Source organism: Mus caroli, unplaced genomic scaffold (genome assembly GCF_978045245.1).
Source record: "Mus caroli unplaced genomic scaffold, Mus_caroli_1 scaffold_1, whole genome shotgun sequence".
NCBI lineage: Eukaryota > Metazoa > Chordata > Mammalia > Rodentia > Muridae > Mus > Mus caroli.
Window position 1 is genome coordinate 12,529,555 of NW_028227256.1, and position 16,645 is coordinate 12,546,199.

Genomic DNA, 16,645 nt, shown 5'->3' on the forward strand with positions numbered 1-16,645 from the left:
AGTCAAGACAGGAGGGGAGCCAGGGAACAGAGAGACTATCACATCCACCTCTACAGACACTTCTGAGTGGTAATTCAAAGGCTCTTTGTCTGCTTCCCTTCGCTCTGTCTTTGAAACATACAAGGGCCAGGAGAGGCACCTATCCCCTGAAAGCCCCCTTTCAAGACCTACAATCCTTTCCTTGAAACAAGATCTTAAAATTCTATCCCCAACAGACTGGCCCCTAGTCAACATTTAGAGGTGGGGATGGGTTTCCCTAAGGAGAAGGGCACAGATATTGTCAAAAGATGCTCGACTGCTTCTTAAAAAGAAGGAGGGCATAAGGAAGAAGAGGAGGAGGAAGAGGAAAAGGAAGAAGAAGAGGAAGAGGAAGAGGAGGGAGAAGAAGGAGAGGAGGATTTGTTTTATTCCTAGGAGTATGTGTACCCAATGACGGATCTCCTGGAGTTGAAGTTGAATTGGAAACAGTTATGAGCTGCCTCACACCAGTACTGCATATTGAACTCACATCCTTTTGCAAGAGCAGTTCACACTCCTAATGATAGACACTGTTCTTCTAACCAGGGTCTCTGGAGCAAGACCATCTATGGCAGAGTACAGCCCCAGGCTGCCTGTTTTGAGTATCTACACGAAGACAACTCATGGGATTCTTTACAACAGTTTCACCTAAGAGGAACCCTGGCCTTCCTTTCAGTAACAAGATGAGTGCACATATTTTTAAAAGCTGCTCTTTGTACTCCCTTTAAGTAAATATATAGATTTAAAAACACAGAGGCACGACTTGGCTTTGTGACTCACAGTAAACAAGGCTATGGCAACACCCCCTCATCTCTGAAGCAAAAGCAAAGGATTCTACCCTTCCTCCATCTCCCCCATCTCTCAGCAACTTGTTAGTATGTAGAAAGGTTAGAACAAGTGGCTATAAGTATGAGCTTTTCAAACTGATGTACAGATAGGAAAATCTAGGCTAGGAATGTTTTGATTGACAGAAATCCCAGCCAGTACTCTTGTTTCAAAGACATCTGACTGTTTCTTGTGCTTTGAGCAGCTCATTATTCATCCTCTTGCTTTGTGTGTGCTTTGGGCCCTCAGGAGGATGTTAGCAACTCCACTGAATATTTTTAGCCTTTTAATGTAGCTTTCCTTGTTCATAGTGTCTTGTCTTTCTGTGCACTCCACTAACTAGTATCCTTTATAAACATCTGTGGAGTGGGCACTTGGAGGCTTGGCCCAGCCAAGAGAACTTGGGTGATATTGTAACGCACAGTTCAACAGACCCAAATCCAGTTTTGTCAATTAATTTTTGATGATGACATCTTCTGAGCAGAATCTGTTAGGGAGAGAGGAGAACTTGACAAACCAAGTAACCTGGAACTTAATTCTGTCTGGGTTGTCAATGGGAAAATAAAAGGAGACTAGGTAACCTCTGAGTTACTTTGAAGTTATGACAGTCATGACTCTTTGTTCATTGGTCTACAAAGGTTATAAATGAATTAGACCTCAGAAGATAGACAAGAGATGCAGGGATTATTATATAGCCACAAAAGGAATCTACTTACTGGAATCTCCATTACATTGAGGAATGTTATTGTAATGAGTATTTTCAGGTTAGTGTTTAATGGTGTCCTCTGCCTTCCTCTCTGTGCACAGCATGTGCTTAGACCCCAGAATCAAGAGCCTGCAGAAAAAATTGCCATTGCCATAGTAACATAAAGCTTGAAGACTGGTTAATGACATTGTATCTCCTGTTGCTTTGGCCTTCACATTGGCAGAGTGCTCCTAAGACAGAGTGTTCATCAAAGAGCTTCATTTACATCTGCGAAATGAGAGGATAGGACACAATAGTTGTCAGGCACAGCAGTTAAAAGCTTTCTGGAAAGTCTTTGGACTTGGGATTGAACTGTGGTGAGCCAAGGCATCAGCCCCCTGGGGCAAAAAAGTCATTGTGCTTTCTTAGAAAAGTCACCCATATTTTGTGTCTCAGGTTCTTGGCTTGTAAAATCACCATCAGAAACAGTAGTCCCTTGGCTACTTGTTAACATCATGGAATTTGGAGGTGTTTATTGGAATTTTTGTTTTTGAAGAATTTCTAGAATCCTAGACCTTAAAAATAATAGGAAGTTAAGTGCAATATGATCATCTTCTTACAAATCTTTACAACTATCTGTGAAATGCCACTAGACTTAGTGGTCACAGGAGAATAAGAGGGCAGTGTAATCTGCTACTTAAGATTTCAGTCTTAAGACAAAAATTGATGTATGTGTGTGTGTGTGTGTGTGTGTGTGTGTGTGTGTGTGTGTATAACACATACATATGTAGAGAGAAAAGAAAGAGAATAGTTCAAAGCAATTGACTACTGTAATCTTTGAAGAATTCACTGACATGTTCTAGAAAATAGAGTTTGTTGCTTCTGAAGAAACATTAATGAATACTGATTTAATATATTCCCCTTTCTAGAAGCTCTGTTTCATCAAGCCTGTGTATAAAGCTGGACTCTCTTCCCCACTAATGTTAGTCTGGAAACAGACTGTCTAAACAGCATCTGCGAATCAAGAGCCCCTGTGGGTAGACCATGTGATAGTACTGCTGTGTGGTATTTATAATTAATGCTCTTCCATTTCTAGCCAATCATTCTACAGCTTAGGTTTCTAATTATGGGAACAGAGAATGGGTACTCACATGAGGTATCATTGTTTTTACTGCTGTAGAAAATGAAGATCTATGAGAAGGAAGGGACCTTCATGGGCCCCTTGCTTTCAACCAGTCTTTCCAGGTCAGCTCTTACCTTGCCCCACTTGAAGACAGTAAAAGAAAGCTGGGTGCAAACTCTCCTTTCTCTAGAAATCTTTCCAGTTAAGTGAAGCTATGACAGAGGAATATCTCTAATTCTGACTCAACTCTGTGGTTTCATTTCCTCTCTGAAAGTTGTGTTGTGTTTGGCTGCTATGCTCACCTTCAGACATAGTTGCCAAGGCTACCTGCAGAGCAGGTGATGGTAAAAAGCCAGAGAGTACCTCAGCAGCCAATTAGAAGTGGTTGGCTCAGTGGTGATCCTGTCTGGCCCAGTGAGCAAGTGAACAGACTGCTGGCTGGTAGCTGGTTCCCTTCTGACTTGTAGCTCTCTCAATCCTTGACTTGTTGCTCTTTGAGTAAATGCCAACTGAGGCTTTGGCATAGGAGTCTCAGGAAGAGAAAGGTAGACCTGTGCACTTCATCTGCAAAGGCAGACGTATCAGCATTTTCAGCAGCTCTCTATTCTATAAATAACACTTTTAAGACAACTTTTACTTTCATTAAAAGCATTTGTCTCTGGATTAAGCTATTTTCTGTCACTATAACAAAATACCGCAATGCTAGATGGCATTTAAAGAGGGGATGGTTTATGTAGCCCATAGTTCTGGAAGTTCTGGAGTGAAACACAGACATCCCCATGACTCTGGTAAGGACCCTCTTGGCTGCTTCACAATGGCAATCACACTGTAAGACAGAAAGTCAGAGGGCAGCAGAGAGCAGTGTTACTCTTTGTAACAGCCAAACCTCTTAGAAACTGACCAGGGTCCCCTGAGAACTGCAGGAGTCCCTTCTCACAGTAGCATCCTAAACGACGTCTTTACCTCGTACTAAGTCTTAGATCTTAGAGGCTTCTCACAGAATCACCACTTCAGCGGACAAGCTTCCAACACACAGAACCACAGGGAATACTTGACTTCTCCACTCAAGCCGCAGCAGAAAGGATTTGAGAGAGCCCTCTTCAACCTACCCTGAGTGCTGACCTCAAGAACAAAAGACACCACCATACTGCAAAGATCTACACGCAGGACATTGTTCACAGTATGCTCCTGGCCTTTGACATAAATGACCAAACACATCAGCATCCTTTCTTGAGCCTACATTGAAGCTAGTATCTTTCTGCCCATATCTTCTTCATCAGAAAAAGAAGAAGAGAGAAAAGAGAAGAAAAAAGAAGAAAGAGAAGAAAAGGAAAGAGGAGAGGAGAGGAGAGAAGAGGAGGGGAGAGGAGAGGAGGGGAGGGGAGGGGAGGGGAGGGGAGGGGAGGGGAGGGGAGGGGAGGGGAGGGGAGGGGAGGGGAGGGGAGGGGAGGGGAGGGGAGGGGAGGGGAGAGGAGAGGAGAGGAGAGGAGAGGAGAGGAGAGGAGAGGAGAGGAGAGGAGAGGAGAGGAGAGGAGAGGAGAGGAGAGGAGAGGAGAGGAGAGGAGAGGAGAGGAGAGGAGAGGAGAGGAGAGGAGAGGAGAGGAGAGAAGAGAAGAGAAGAGAAGAGAAGAGAAGAGAAGAGAAGAGAAGAGAAGAGAAGAGAAGAGAAGAGAAGAGAAGAGAAGAGAAGAGAAGAGAAGAGAAGAGAAGAGAAGAGACAACCTAATTAATACATGAGCTTGTCAATAAAGTCATGGAAATGTTTTAAAGTCTATCTGGCAAGGTTCTCCAACTCTGATCTAATTGACTGATGAAGAAAGTCCCACCCTGAATGTGGGCAACACCATTCCTGGGCTGGGGTCCTGGACGGAGGAAAGAGGGGAAAGTGTCCCCAGATTCATATTCTTCTACTTCTTGTTCACCGAGGCCTGAGGGGGTGACAAGTCCCAGGCACATGCTCCTCTGTCATGCCTTCTGCACCAGAATGAATCTTCCTCCTCTTAGCTGCTGTTGATCCAGGATTTGGTCACAGAAACAAGAAACATAATGAATACAGTCCCAAACTGTCAGATTTTATGGGTCTGTGAAAATCTTATCTGACTAGAGAGCTCTCTTTGGAAGAATCTTGACAATTATAAAATCTAATGCTAAATGAGATGATGCCAGGTCAGAACATGTAAAACTGAAGTATCTAGATGACATCGCTGGAAAGGAAAATGAAATGGTCCTCAGATCAGCACAAAACTGAACATAAGAGAGATGTAGAAAAATGGCTGCCAGGGGCAGTGACGTGGATCAGCAAGTAGAGGAGCTTGCCACCAGGTCTTAGGACCTGAGTTCTATTCCCAGAATCCACATGATAGAAAGAAAAACAAGACTCCCACAACTTTTCCTCTTATTTCCACATGTGCACTGGGACACATGGACACACACACTAAATTAAACTATTAGATATATTTAAAAGACTTTTTTTTTTTTTAGTGACTTCATGTCTCTGACACTCCATGCCTTTGGAGGACTATCTCTTTGGTGTAAGTCATTGAGAGTCTTTTTCCACCACTACATCACAAGCCCCACCATAAAGCTGCTGTTTTTCTAATGCAAAGCCACTATATCTGAGCATCACTTAATGATGCTGGAAGCTGAGAGTGGAATCACTGGCCCCAGCACACTCAGCCTAGACACTGCCACTTTGCTTTATGACTTCTGATGGTCGCCCTGTTCAGGGAAAATTGAAGATCTGGGGCCAGTTTGACAAGTGAAGACCAACGTATCTGAAAACCCTGGGGCTGAAATAATTTCATCTCAAATTACATGGCTACTATGTCCCTTCCCACATCACTTTGCATTATTCCTCTTCTATTTCTTCAGGAAAATGACTGCAAATATCATTTGGCTGTTGAAAAATGTTAAAATTCTCTAGTAGAAGGAGATCTGTAAAATTTAAAGTACTTAGCACGAAAGAGCTACACAGAATTGGGACAGATCTGAAGCCTAACTGAATGTCTGAATCAATTGCCGATTTCATAAGTCTCAAATTATTATAACTCTCATTTTTCTTGAGTCTGAACATCGGTAATGACTACTATTGTGTTTAAGTCACATTGTGAAAATTCCACCATTTCCAAGTGGCATGTTGTATGAAATGTCAAGGACTTTCTGGTGGCTCTCCTCAGGTGTCCACTCTCAGTGGCATGTCACTACGAATTGCAGAGAAACCATTTTCTTAAAGATGTGATGACTCTTGGGGAGCTGAAAATTCTTGTCATCTGGCAATGTGGCTGCCATGCTGTCATCATGGCACAGTGCCTTTGTGATGACACTTCTATTCATCAGTAGTACCACACACTGATGTAGAAATACACAGTACAGACAGTATATACCCGTATGTGATGCTTCAGAAGAAGAATAGACAATTATGATACTGGATCTTGTGTTTGCTCTTTTAACTTTTTATTGGCATGCACTGTTCTACTTATAAACAAATAGTTTCTATGTTATGCCATTGTTGGAAGAGAGATTACTTTTCCTATTCATAAAAATGGCTGTGGATTTAAAGCTAATTATAGTAGCAACCTGATGCTTGAATCAGAGAGATGTGATGTGGTCTCCTACAGTCCCTACCCTATGATAGTTCTTTACATTTCAAAAGCATGGTTTTTGCAAAGATTTTTATTATATTTTTCATCAGTGTCATCAGCATCATTATTAATATGTATGATGTAGTGGGGAAGGTGTGTGCATTCCACAGTAGGTATATGGAAGTCAGAGCACATTTCTCTCCTTCCTTCTTTGTGTGGGTTCCTGGGATTGAATTCATGTCTCCCAGCTTGTGTAACAAGCACTTGACCTGCTGAGCCCTCTCACCACCTGGGCAAGTCTGATAAGTATCTTAAAGGAACCCTTTGGGTCCACTGTTCAATGACATATTAAAGACAGCTTTATTCTTAGGCCAGTGACAGAGGTCCGAGCTTCTGCTTTTCTGCCTTTACTCCATTATTTACCCCATCCAAGAACTGCTGTGAGCTTTTCAGGACATAAACCAAGTTATATCCTCAGAATAATCACCAGTGCTTTTCCTGGGCTCGAGAACTGACCTCAGGTGGCTCACCTGGTGATTTCCCGACCCTTTTGAAATCTCACTTATTTTCACTTATTTTCCAAATGAACTACTGCCCTCCTGAGACCCTTAGTGATCCAGGGTTATTCAGACCATCTACCCACCGTGGTCCCCTGACCTAGTGCATGGAATTCTCTTTCTCCAGGTGAGTCTTGGAGTGGCTCAGGGTATAGTTCAGTTTCTGAGGCTGAGGCTCCTTCTAAAGCTGTCCTTCCTCCACACATCTCCTGACACTATCCCATCAACCCCTCTTGATTATTTTTACAGAATCTGCAGAATCTGTCATCACCCAAAGTAACTTGTTTGCCTGCTCTTCTTCACTAAACATAAACTGAAGGAAGGAGCAGGAAATGGTTGCTTTGTTACATTCTCCATGCCCAGAGGAGTTGAGACCAGTGAAAAGTTAGGATCGAAGTGTTTTGCAAGACATGTTTACTCCCAGTCACACAAGTACAAGAAATAGACCTTCCTTTCCCTGGATGTACCCTACTGTCATTTCTGACTCCATCATCCCCATACACTAGCCATTATGTGCAAGAGTCTCTGACTTCTAGTTAAACACATTATCCATGCAGTGTGGCTTATGGCTAAGCCTTTAAAAATGGTCGGAGTGGTTGCTAAAGCTAACGTAAATCCATAAAAAACCCATGAACCTTATTTTAGAAATTAATTACATGGAACATTTGATGATAGCTTCTAACTACTAAGAAACTATGTTGATATGGGCACAGCTTCTGCACATTTCTCTTCCTAACAAAATTGTGTGGGAGAAAGGGAGGCAGAAAGGAATTACCAACAGCCCACATGCTGGGAAATGAGCTCCTGAATAATTAGAACTCTCTAGATCTCTGTTAGTCATTTATTTTTTTCTTTTCCTAGAATTCTCGAGTCCATCTTTAGGAGTGATGAAAGCCACCAAGAAAATAATTCTGCCTTGCTGTTTTTTCTTCATTCTCTGGAAAGAAAATAAAGTTAATTTAGTTAGTGATTCATATAAAATATAAAAAATCAACATGAAAAATACACTGGATTGTTAATAAAAACATTTTTTTCTTTTTTGGCCCCACTGGAAGATGGTACCATTTAAGTAGTTATTTTTCTGGCATTCTGTTTTATGTGATTAGAGATGCCTGCAATGAATAAGAACTGTTTTTATGTTAATGTATTTCCCAAACTTCTGGTATATTGTCTGCTTGGCCTGGTAACTTAGTTTCCAGAAATCTGGTTTTCTTTAGGTTAACAGCCTTTGGCACATGGTAGGGAGGAGGTGATCTGCTCACCCATTCATTGTTGTATGCCCAGTGTGCACTTGCCAGTGCTGGAGATGCAGAATGAGGCCTGTCACAGGGTTAAGATTTTCTGAGACATTTCCACATAACCAGCATACTGAAAAGGGCAATTCCATTTTTAAATTCTGGAGGTTTTCCATATTGAAATGTGACTAGGAGACACAGAAAGGTCACTAGTTTGTTGCAAAAATAAAGTTGTTCATAATTAAATATGAAATGGGAAGAAAACTGAAAATGAAAAATAAAAAGCAAGAATCAGCATAAATCTCCACATAGTATATTCACTGCTTACTTATGAAATCATAAATTGTGCTAGATTTTAATGTTCACTCCTAAGCTTCACTTGGATGCTGGCATTCTTTTTTTTTTTTTTTTTTTTAGTTTTAAAGGTTTTTTTTTAATTAGGTATTTTCCTCATTTACATTTCCAATGCTACCCAAAAAGTCCCCAATACACCCCCCCCACTCCCCTACCCTCCCACTCCCAATTTTTGGCCCTGGCGTTCCCCTGTACTGGGGCATATAAAGTTTGCAAGTCCAATGGGCCTCTCTTTCCAGTGATGGCCAACTAGGCCATCTTTTGATACATATGCAGCTAGAGTCAAGAGCACTGGGGTACTGGTTACTTCATAATGTTGTTCCACCTATAGGGTTGCAGATCCCTTTAGCTCCATGGGTACTTTTTCTAGTTCCACCATTGGGGGCCCTGTGATCCATCCAATAGCTGACTGTGAGCATCCACTTCTGTGTTTGCTAGGCCCCGGCATTGTCTCAAAAGAGACAGCTATATCTGGGTCCTTTCAGCAAAATCTTGCTAGTGTATACAATGGTGTCAGCGTTTACAAGCTGATTATGGGATGGATCCCTGGATATGGCAGTCTTTAGATGGTCCATCCTTTCGTCACAGCTCCAAACTTTATCTCTGTAACTCTTTCCATGGGTGTTTTGTTCCCAATTCTAAGAAGGGGCAAAGTGTCCACACTTTGGTCTTCATTCTTCTTGAGTTTCATGTGTTTAACAAATTGTATCTTATATCTTGGGTATCCTAAGTTTTTGGGCTAATATCCACTTATCAGTGAGTACATATTGTGTGAGTTCCTTTCTGATTGGGTTACCTCACTCAAGATGATGCCCTCCAGGTCCATCCATTTTGCTAGGAATTTCATAAATTCATTCTTTTTAATAGCTGAGTAGTACTCCATTGTGTAAATGTACCATATTTTCTGTATCCATTCCTCTGTTGAGGGGCATCTGGGTTCTTTCCAGCTTCTGGCTATTATAAATAAGGCTGCTATGAACATAGACGAGCATGTGTCCTTCTTACCAGTTGGGACATCTTCTGGATATATGCCCAGGAGAGGTATTGCTGGATCCTCCGGTAGTACTAGGTCCAATTTTCTGAGGAACCGCCAGACTGATTTCCAGAGTGGTTGTACAAGCTTGCAATCCCACCAACAATGAAGGAGTGTTCCTCTTTCTCCACATCCTCGCCAGCATCTGCTGTCACCTGAATTTTTGATCTTAGCCATTCTGACTGGTGTGAGGTGGAATCTCAGGGTTGTTTTGATTTGCATTTCCCTGATGATTAAGGATGTTGAACATTTTTTCAGGTGCTTCTCTGCCATTCGGTATTCCTCAGGTGAGAATTCTTTGTTCAGTTCTGAGCCCCATTTTTTAATGGGGTTATTTGATTTTCTGGAGTCCACCTTCTTGAGTTCTTTATATATATTGGATATTAGTCCCCTATCTGATTTAGGATAGGTAAAGATCCTTTCCCAATCTGTTGGTGGTCTTTTTGTCTTATTGACGGTGTCTTTTGCCTTGCAGAAGCTTTGCAACTTTATGAGGTCCCATTTATCAATTCTCGATTTTACAGCACAAGCCTTTGCTGTTCTATTCAGGAACTTTTCCCCTGTACCCATATCTTCGAGGCACTCTTTACTATAAACAAAGGATTTAGCTTGGTGTGTTCCCATTAATTTAATGCCTATGATATCAGTATCCTGTCCAGAAGATCTTTCCCTCTGCCAATGAAATCAAGTCTATTCCTTACTTTCTATTCGCCCAGATTCTGGGTACCTGGTCTTGTGCTGAGGTCCTGTACCCATTTGTAGTTTGGTTTTATGTCAGGTGATAGGTAGGAGCCATTTCGATGAAACCATTCAGTGTGTCCAGCACCATTTGTTAAAGACACTATCTTTTTTCCTATGTATACTTCTGGTTTCTTTTGTTTTTTGTGTATGGTTTTGTCTTGATTTTTTTTTTTTTTTGCTTATTTGGGTTTGTTTTTATTTTGTTGGGTGTTTTGTTTTGTTTTGTTTTTTGAGAGAGAGAGAGAAAGAATGAACATGAACTTAGCTGGGTCCGAAGGTAGGGAAGATCTGAAGGAATTGAGAGAAAGGAAGGAATATCATCAAAATATATTGTATGAAACAATTAAATAAAAGTAAGTAAAATATTGAGCTATTATAAAAGAAAAGTTATCTAATGAGATTGAGAAACTGTAGGGAAGAGGTCTCGAATTTTGGAATCTTCACAACACCCCTTGAACTGTATTTCACTACATCTATGTGTCAGTGTTCAAACAACCACCCTATTGCTCCTTGTAAAGCAAGACTGACATCAACATGGGACTCTTCTGGAACTGCAGAATTTCCAGAATATTCCTCTCTTTGCATACAACTTAATACACTCTGTGGCAGAAGAGCTCCCAGGCTGTGAATTAACACCAAAGTGTTACTATCTCTCTCAGCCCTCCTCTTTGATTCATTGCACAGGCTGTTTTGCATGATCGGACAATTGGTCCCGCCTCTTCAGGGCCATGAGAACTTGAGGGTATCTCCTGAGAGCTTAGATTTGCTTAATTCTAAATATCCTAAACTGATCATGTCTGTGCTAAAATAAAAGTTTTGAAGACACTGTAATAAAATGAAAGGAAATAATAATAATAAGAGTCTTTAAAAAATAGGCAACAAAGTGAGTTCCAGGACAGCCAGGGCTATACAGAGAAACCCTGTCTCGAAAAAAGAAAAAAAAAATTGGCATCTCACTTCCCATTCACCTCTCACTGTATGTACAGAGTAACTTATCTAAGGCAGAAGTATTATGCTTTATAGGAATTCATAAGTCAGATTGATGGCAAATCTATGGCTAGAGCTCATATGCCATTGCTCCATGCTGGTGCTTTCCACACCAACTTCTAACAGGAAGTTATCCCATCCCTTTGATGAGGACTCATCAGCTCATCATTTTTGCCTCTGATCCTACTTAGAATGAGTGTAGCTTCCTATTGACAGCTGGAATAGACCAGGAACTAGTAAGTACTTTGCCCAAGGACAAGAAATCATTCCATGAAAAGACTAAAACTGAAATCTAGACTGTGGCATTTAAGCAATTTTGATTGTACTTTGTAAGAGGTACTGGAAGGCTTGGCCACATGGTACAGTTGCTCCAACTCTATACTCTACTTCATCAAGGAGTCAGGTTTACCATTGTTCTCTCCATTCATTTACAGAGCACAAGGTCCACTCAGGACTTCTCTTCCTCTCAAAGGCAGTGTTGTACTCTGACTTTCTATTGCATTTGCTTTCCAACCTATCTGTGCCAGTTGTGTTACAACTGGCTACAGTTTCTGTGATGGATCTTCATCCTTTCAGTAATATATAAACCCACAAAACATAGTACAATAAGAATGGGCTGTTACTTTTATGAAAGCTAAAGTGAGTACTTTAGAGATATTCAGGAGGAGTATGTAGCCATTATTTCTTTTGAATTATATCCATGAATGACAATTTTAAAAGACTAGGGGGATGGAGATAAAAACCTTAATGGTTTAGCTAAGGCCTTAATGGATCCACTTCAGACTATGGGACATATAACTGAGGATTGTAGACAGTATGTTTCAGAAGTGGCTTATAGAAGAAAGACAATGTGGGGCTCCAAGCATTTGACCAAAGAAATAAACATTGCTTTTCCATGTCCATCTCCTTCAGCAAAGTAAGGTCAGATGAATATGTATCGAAAGATGACCTAGTCGGCCATCAATGGAAAGAGAGGCCCATTGGACTTGCAAACTTTATATGCCCCAATATAGGGGAATGCCAGGGCCAAAAGAATGGGAATGGGTGGGTAGGGAAGTGGGGGGTGCTATGGGGGACTTTTGGGATAGCATTGGAAATGTAATTGAGGAAAATATGTAATAAAAATATTAAAAATTAAAAAAAAAGTGAAAGAAAACCTTAGGGGGTAGGGAGAGGCTCAGTCAGTAAGGTGTTTGCCACACATGCATGAGGACTTGAGTTCAAACCCAGCACCGTCTACCTACTTTGCCCTCTCTCAAATATGCTCATCTGGAGAGTCACTTTCCTTCAGCATGGAAGGTCTGTGTTTAAAAGAGTTCTGTGTTGGACAGGGTAGCAACATCTTATTGGCAGCGTGCCAAGTTTCCTGTGACAGAGCTACAACTGGCAGCAACACGCATGGCTAAATATTTGTGGCAATGCTAATGGGAAGTCTTTTAGAATTTAATAAATTTCAAAATGTTACGAATACATTTAACTTATGGAAATAAATTTGTCTAAGCAATAAAAATCACTGATTTGAAGAAAAAAAAAAAGAAGAACTTGCATGCATGCATTTTACATCAAAATGGCACCATTAACATGTATTATATTTTAGTGAATTTTCTTGTTTAATTAAGGTTTATTGCCTACTAGTTCCTATTTTCAAATATGCCTAATAATTCCATTTTCCTGAAGCTTGCTGAATTCCAGATATGAGCATTCTTGCTCTCTGTGACTTTAGGCACCTGCTCTGCTCTACTTCTTTATGAAATGATGATGACTGTGCCCATTCCATCAGCTTAGAAGGAGGTCAGAATGAAGTCAAGCATATTAGGGACCGTGTCCGGCTGTGTAACAGTTCTAATACTTGTAGAAGTGACCTCCTGTATGGTAAACACTTCAGCCTCTGATGCTGTTGGGAAATGAGAGGACTTTGGTACTCTAGAGGAATTCCCTTGAATGGGATGGTAGGACCTCACCCCTTTTCTCTTTTTTTTTTTTTTTTAATATTAGGTATTTATTTCATTTACATTTCCAATGTTATCCCAAAAGTCCCCCACACATCTCCCCCACCCACTCCCACTTCTTGGCCCTGGCATTCCCCTGTACTGAGGCATATAAAGTTTGCATGTCCAATGGGCCTCTCTTTTCCACTGATGTCCAACTAGGCCATCTTCTGATACATATGCAGCTAGAGACATGAGCTCCGGGGGGTACTAGTTGGTTTATATTGTTGTTCCACCTATAGGGTTGCAGATCCCCCCAGCTCCTTGGGTACTTTCTCTTGCTCCTCCATTGGGGGCCCTGTGATCGATCCAATAGCTGACTGTGAGCATCCATTTCTGTGTTCTCTAGGCCCCGGCATAGCGTCACAAGAGACAGCTATATCAGGTTCCTTTCAGCAAAATCTTGCTGGTTTATGCAATGGTGTCAGCGTTTGGAGGATGATTATGGGATGGATCTCCGGGTATGGCAGTCTCTAGTTGGTCCATCCTTTCATCTCAGCTCCATACTTTGTCTCTGTAACTCCTTCCATGGGTGTTTTGTTCCCAATTCTAAGAAGGGGCAAAGTGTCCACACTTCAGTCTTTGTTCTTCTTGAGTTTCATGTGTTTTGCAAATTATTTTTTTTTAATTTTTAATATTTTTATTACATATTTTCCTCAATTACATTTCCAATGTTATCCCAAAAGTCCCCCATAGCGCCCCCCACCTCCCTACCCACCCATTCCCATTCTTTTGGCCCTGGCATTCCCCTATATTGGGGCATATAAAGTTTGCAAGTCCAATGGGCCTCTCTTTCCATTGATGGCCAACTAGACCATCTTTCGATACATATGCAGCTAGAGACAAGAGCTCCGGGGTTCTGGTTAGTACATCATGTTGTTCCAACAATAGGGTTGCAGATCCCTTTAGCTCCTTGGGTACTTTCTCTAGCTTCTCCATAGGGAGCCCTGTGATACATCCAATAGCTGACTGTGAACATCCACTCCTGTGTTTGCTAGGCCCCGGCATCATCTCACAAGAGACAGCTATCTTTGGGTCCTTTCAGCAAAATCTTGCTAGTGTATGCAATGGTGTCAGCGTTTAGAAGCTGCTTATGGGATGGATCCCTGGATACGGCAGTCTCTAAATGGTCCATCCTTTCATCACAGCTACGAACTTTGTCTCTGTAACTCCTTCCGTGGGTGTTTTGTTCCCAATTCTAAGAAGGGGCACAGTGTCCACACTTTGGTCTTCATTCTTCTTGAGTTTCATGCGTTTAGCAAATTGTATCTCATATCTTGGGTATCCTAAGTTTTGGGCTAATATCCACTTATCAGTGAATACATATTGTGTGAGTTCTTTTGTGATTGTGTTACTTCACTCAAGATGATGCCCTCCAGGTCCATCCATTTGGCTAGGAATTTCATAAATTCATTCTTTTTAATAGCTGAGTAGTACTCCATTGTGTAAATGTACCATAATTTCTGTATCCATTCCTCTGTTGAGGGACATCTGGGTTCTTTCCAGCTTCTGGCTATTATAAATAGGGCTGCTATGAACATAGTGGAGCATGTGTCCTTTTTACCGGTTGGGACATCTTCTGGATATATGCCCAGGAGAGGTATTGCTGGATCCTCCGGTAGTACTATGTCCAATTTTCTGAGGAACCGCCAAACTGATTTCCAGAGTGGTTGTACAAGCTTGCAATCCCACCAACAATGGAGGAGTGTTCCTCTTTCTCCACATCCTCGCCAGCATCTGCTGTCACCTGAATTTTTGATCTTAGCCATTCTGACTTGTGTGAGGTGGAATCTCAGGGTTGTTTTGATTTGCATTTCCCTGATGATTAAGGATGTTGAACATTTTTTCAGGTGCTTCTCTGCCATTTGGTATTCCTCAGGTGAGAATTCTTTGTTCAGTTCTGAGCCCCATCTTTTAATGGGGTTATTTGACTTTCTGGAGTCCACCTTCTTGAGTTCTTTATATATATTGGATATTAGTCCCTTATCTGATTTAGGATAGGTGAAGATCCTTTCCCAATCTGTTGGTGGTTTTTTTGTCTTATTGATGGTGTCTTTAGCCTTGCAGAAGCTTTGCAGTTTCATGAGGTCCCACTTGTCAATTCTCGATCTTACAGCACAAGCCATTACTGTTCTATTCAGGAATTTTTCCCCTGTGCCCATATCTTCAAGGCTTTTTCCCACTTTCTCCTCTATAAGTTTCAGTGTCTCTGGTTTTATGTGAAGTTCCTTGATCCACTTAGACTTGACCTTAGTACAAGGAGATAGGAATGGATCGATTCGCATTCTTCTACATGTTAACAACCAGTTGTACCAGCACCATTTGTTGAAAATGCTGTCTTTCTTCCACTGGATGTTTTTAGCTCCCTTGTCGAAGATCAAGTGACCTTAGGTGTGTGGGTTCATTTCTGGGTCTTCAATTCTATTCCATTGGTCTATTTGTCTGTCACTATACCAGTACCATGCAGTTTTTATCACAATTGCTCTGTAGTAAAGCTTTAGGTCTGGTATGGTGATTCCACCAGAGGTTCTTTTATCCTTGAGAAGAGTTTTTGCTATCCTAGGTTTTTTGTTATTCCAGATGAATTGCAGATTGCACTTTCTAACTCGTTGAAGAATTGATTTGGAATTTTGATGGGGATTGCATTGAATCTGTAGATTGCTTTTGGCAAGATAGCCATTTTTACAATGTTGATCCTGCCAATCCATGAGCATGGGAGATCTTTCCATCTTCTGAGATCTTCTATAATTTCTTTCTTCAGAGACTTGAAGTTTTTATTATACAGATCTTTCACTTCCTTAGTTAGAGTCACGCCAAGATATTTTATATTATTTGTGACTATTGAGAAGGGTGTTGTTTCCCTAATTTCTTTCTCAGCCTGTTTATTCTTTGTGTAGAGAAAGGCCATTGATTTGTTTGAGTTAATTTTATATCCAGCTACTTCACCGAAGTTGTTTATCAGGCTTAGGAGTTCTCTGGTGGAATTTTTAGGGTCACTTATATATACTATCATATCATCTGCAAAAAGTGATATTTTGACTTCATCTTTTCCAATTTGTATCCCTTTGATCTCCTTTTGTTGTCGAATTGCTCTGGCTAGGACTTCAAGTACAATGTTGAATAGGTATGGAGAAAGTGGACAGCCTTGTCTAGTCGCTGATTTTAGAGGGATTGCTTCAAGCTTCTCACCATTTACTTTGATGTTGGATACTGGTTTGCTGTAGATTGCTTTTATCATGTTTAGGTATGGGCCTTGAATTCCTGATCTTTCCAAGACTTTTATCATGAATGGGTGTTGGATCTTGTCAAATGCTTTTTCTGCACCTAACGAGATGACCATGTGGTTTTTGTCTTTGAGTTTGTTTATATACTGGATTACGTTGATGGATTTCTGTATATTGAACCATCCCTGCATCCCTGGGATGAAACCTACTTGGTCAGGATGGATGATTGTTTTGATGTGTTCTTGGATTCGGTTAGCAAGAACTTTATTGAGGATTTTTGCATCAATATTCATA

At 41.0% G+C, this 16,645-nt stretch overlaps 1 protein-coding gene and 1 long non-coding RNA gene across 2 annotated transcripts in view; one reads left to right on the forward strand and one right to left on the reverse strand.

Annotated features, from left to right (window-relative positions):
- The window catches only part of Kcnb2 (potassium voltage-gated channel subfamily B member 2), a 423,142-nt gene that overhangs the window by 262,726 nt on the left and 143,771 nt on the right, over positions 1 to 16,645 (forward strand). The window lies entirely within an intron of this gene.
- LOC147006007 (uncharacterized) overlaps positions 1 to 16,645 on the reverse strand; it is a 170,607-nt gene that overhangs the window by 115,722 nt on the left and 38,240 nt on the right. The gene's annotated exons all lie outside the window — the stretch shown is intronic.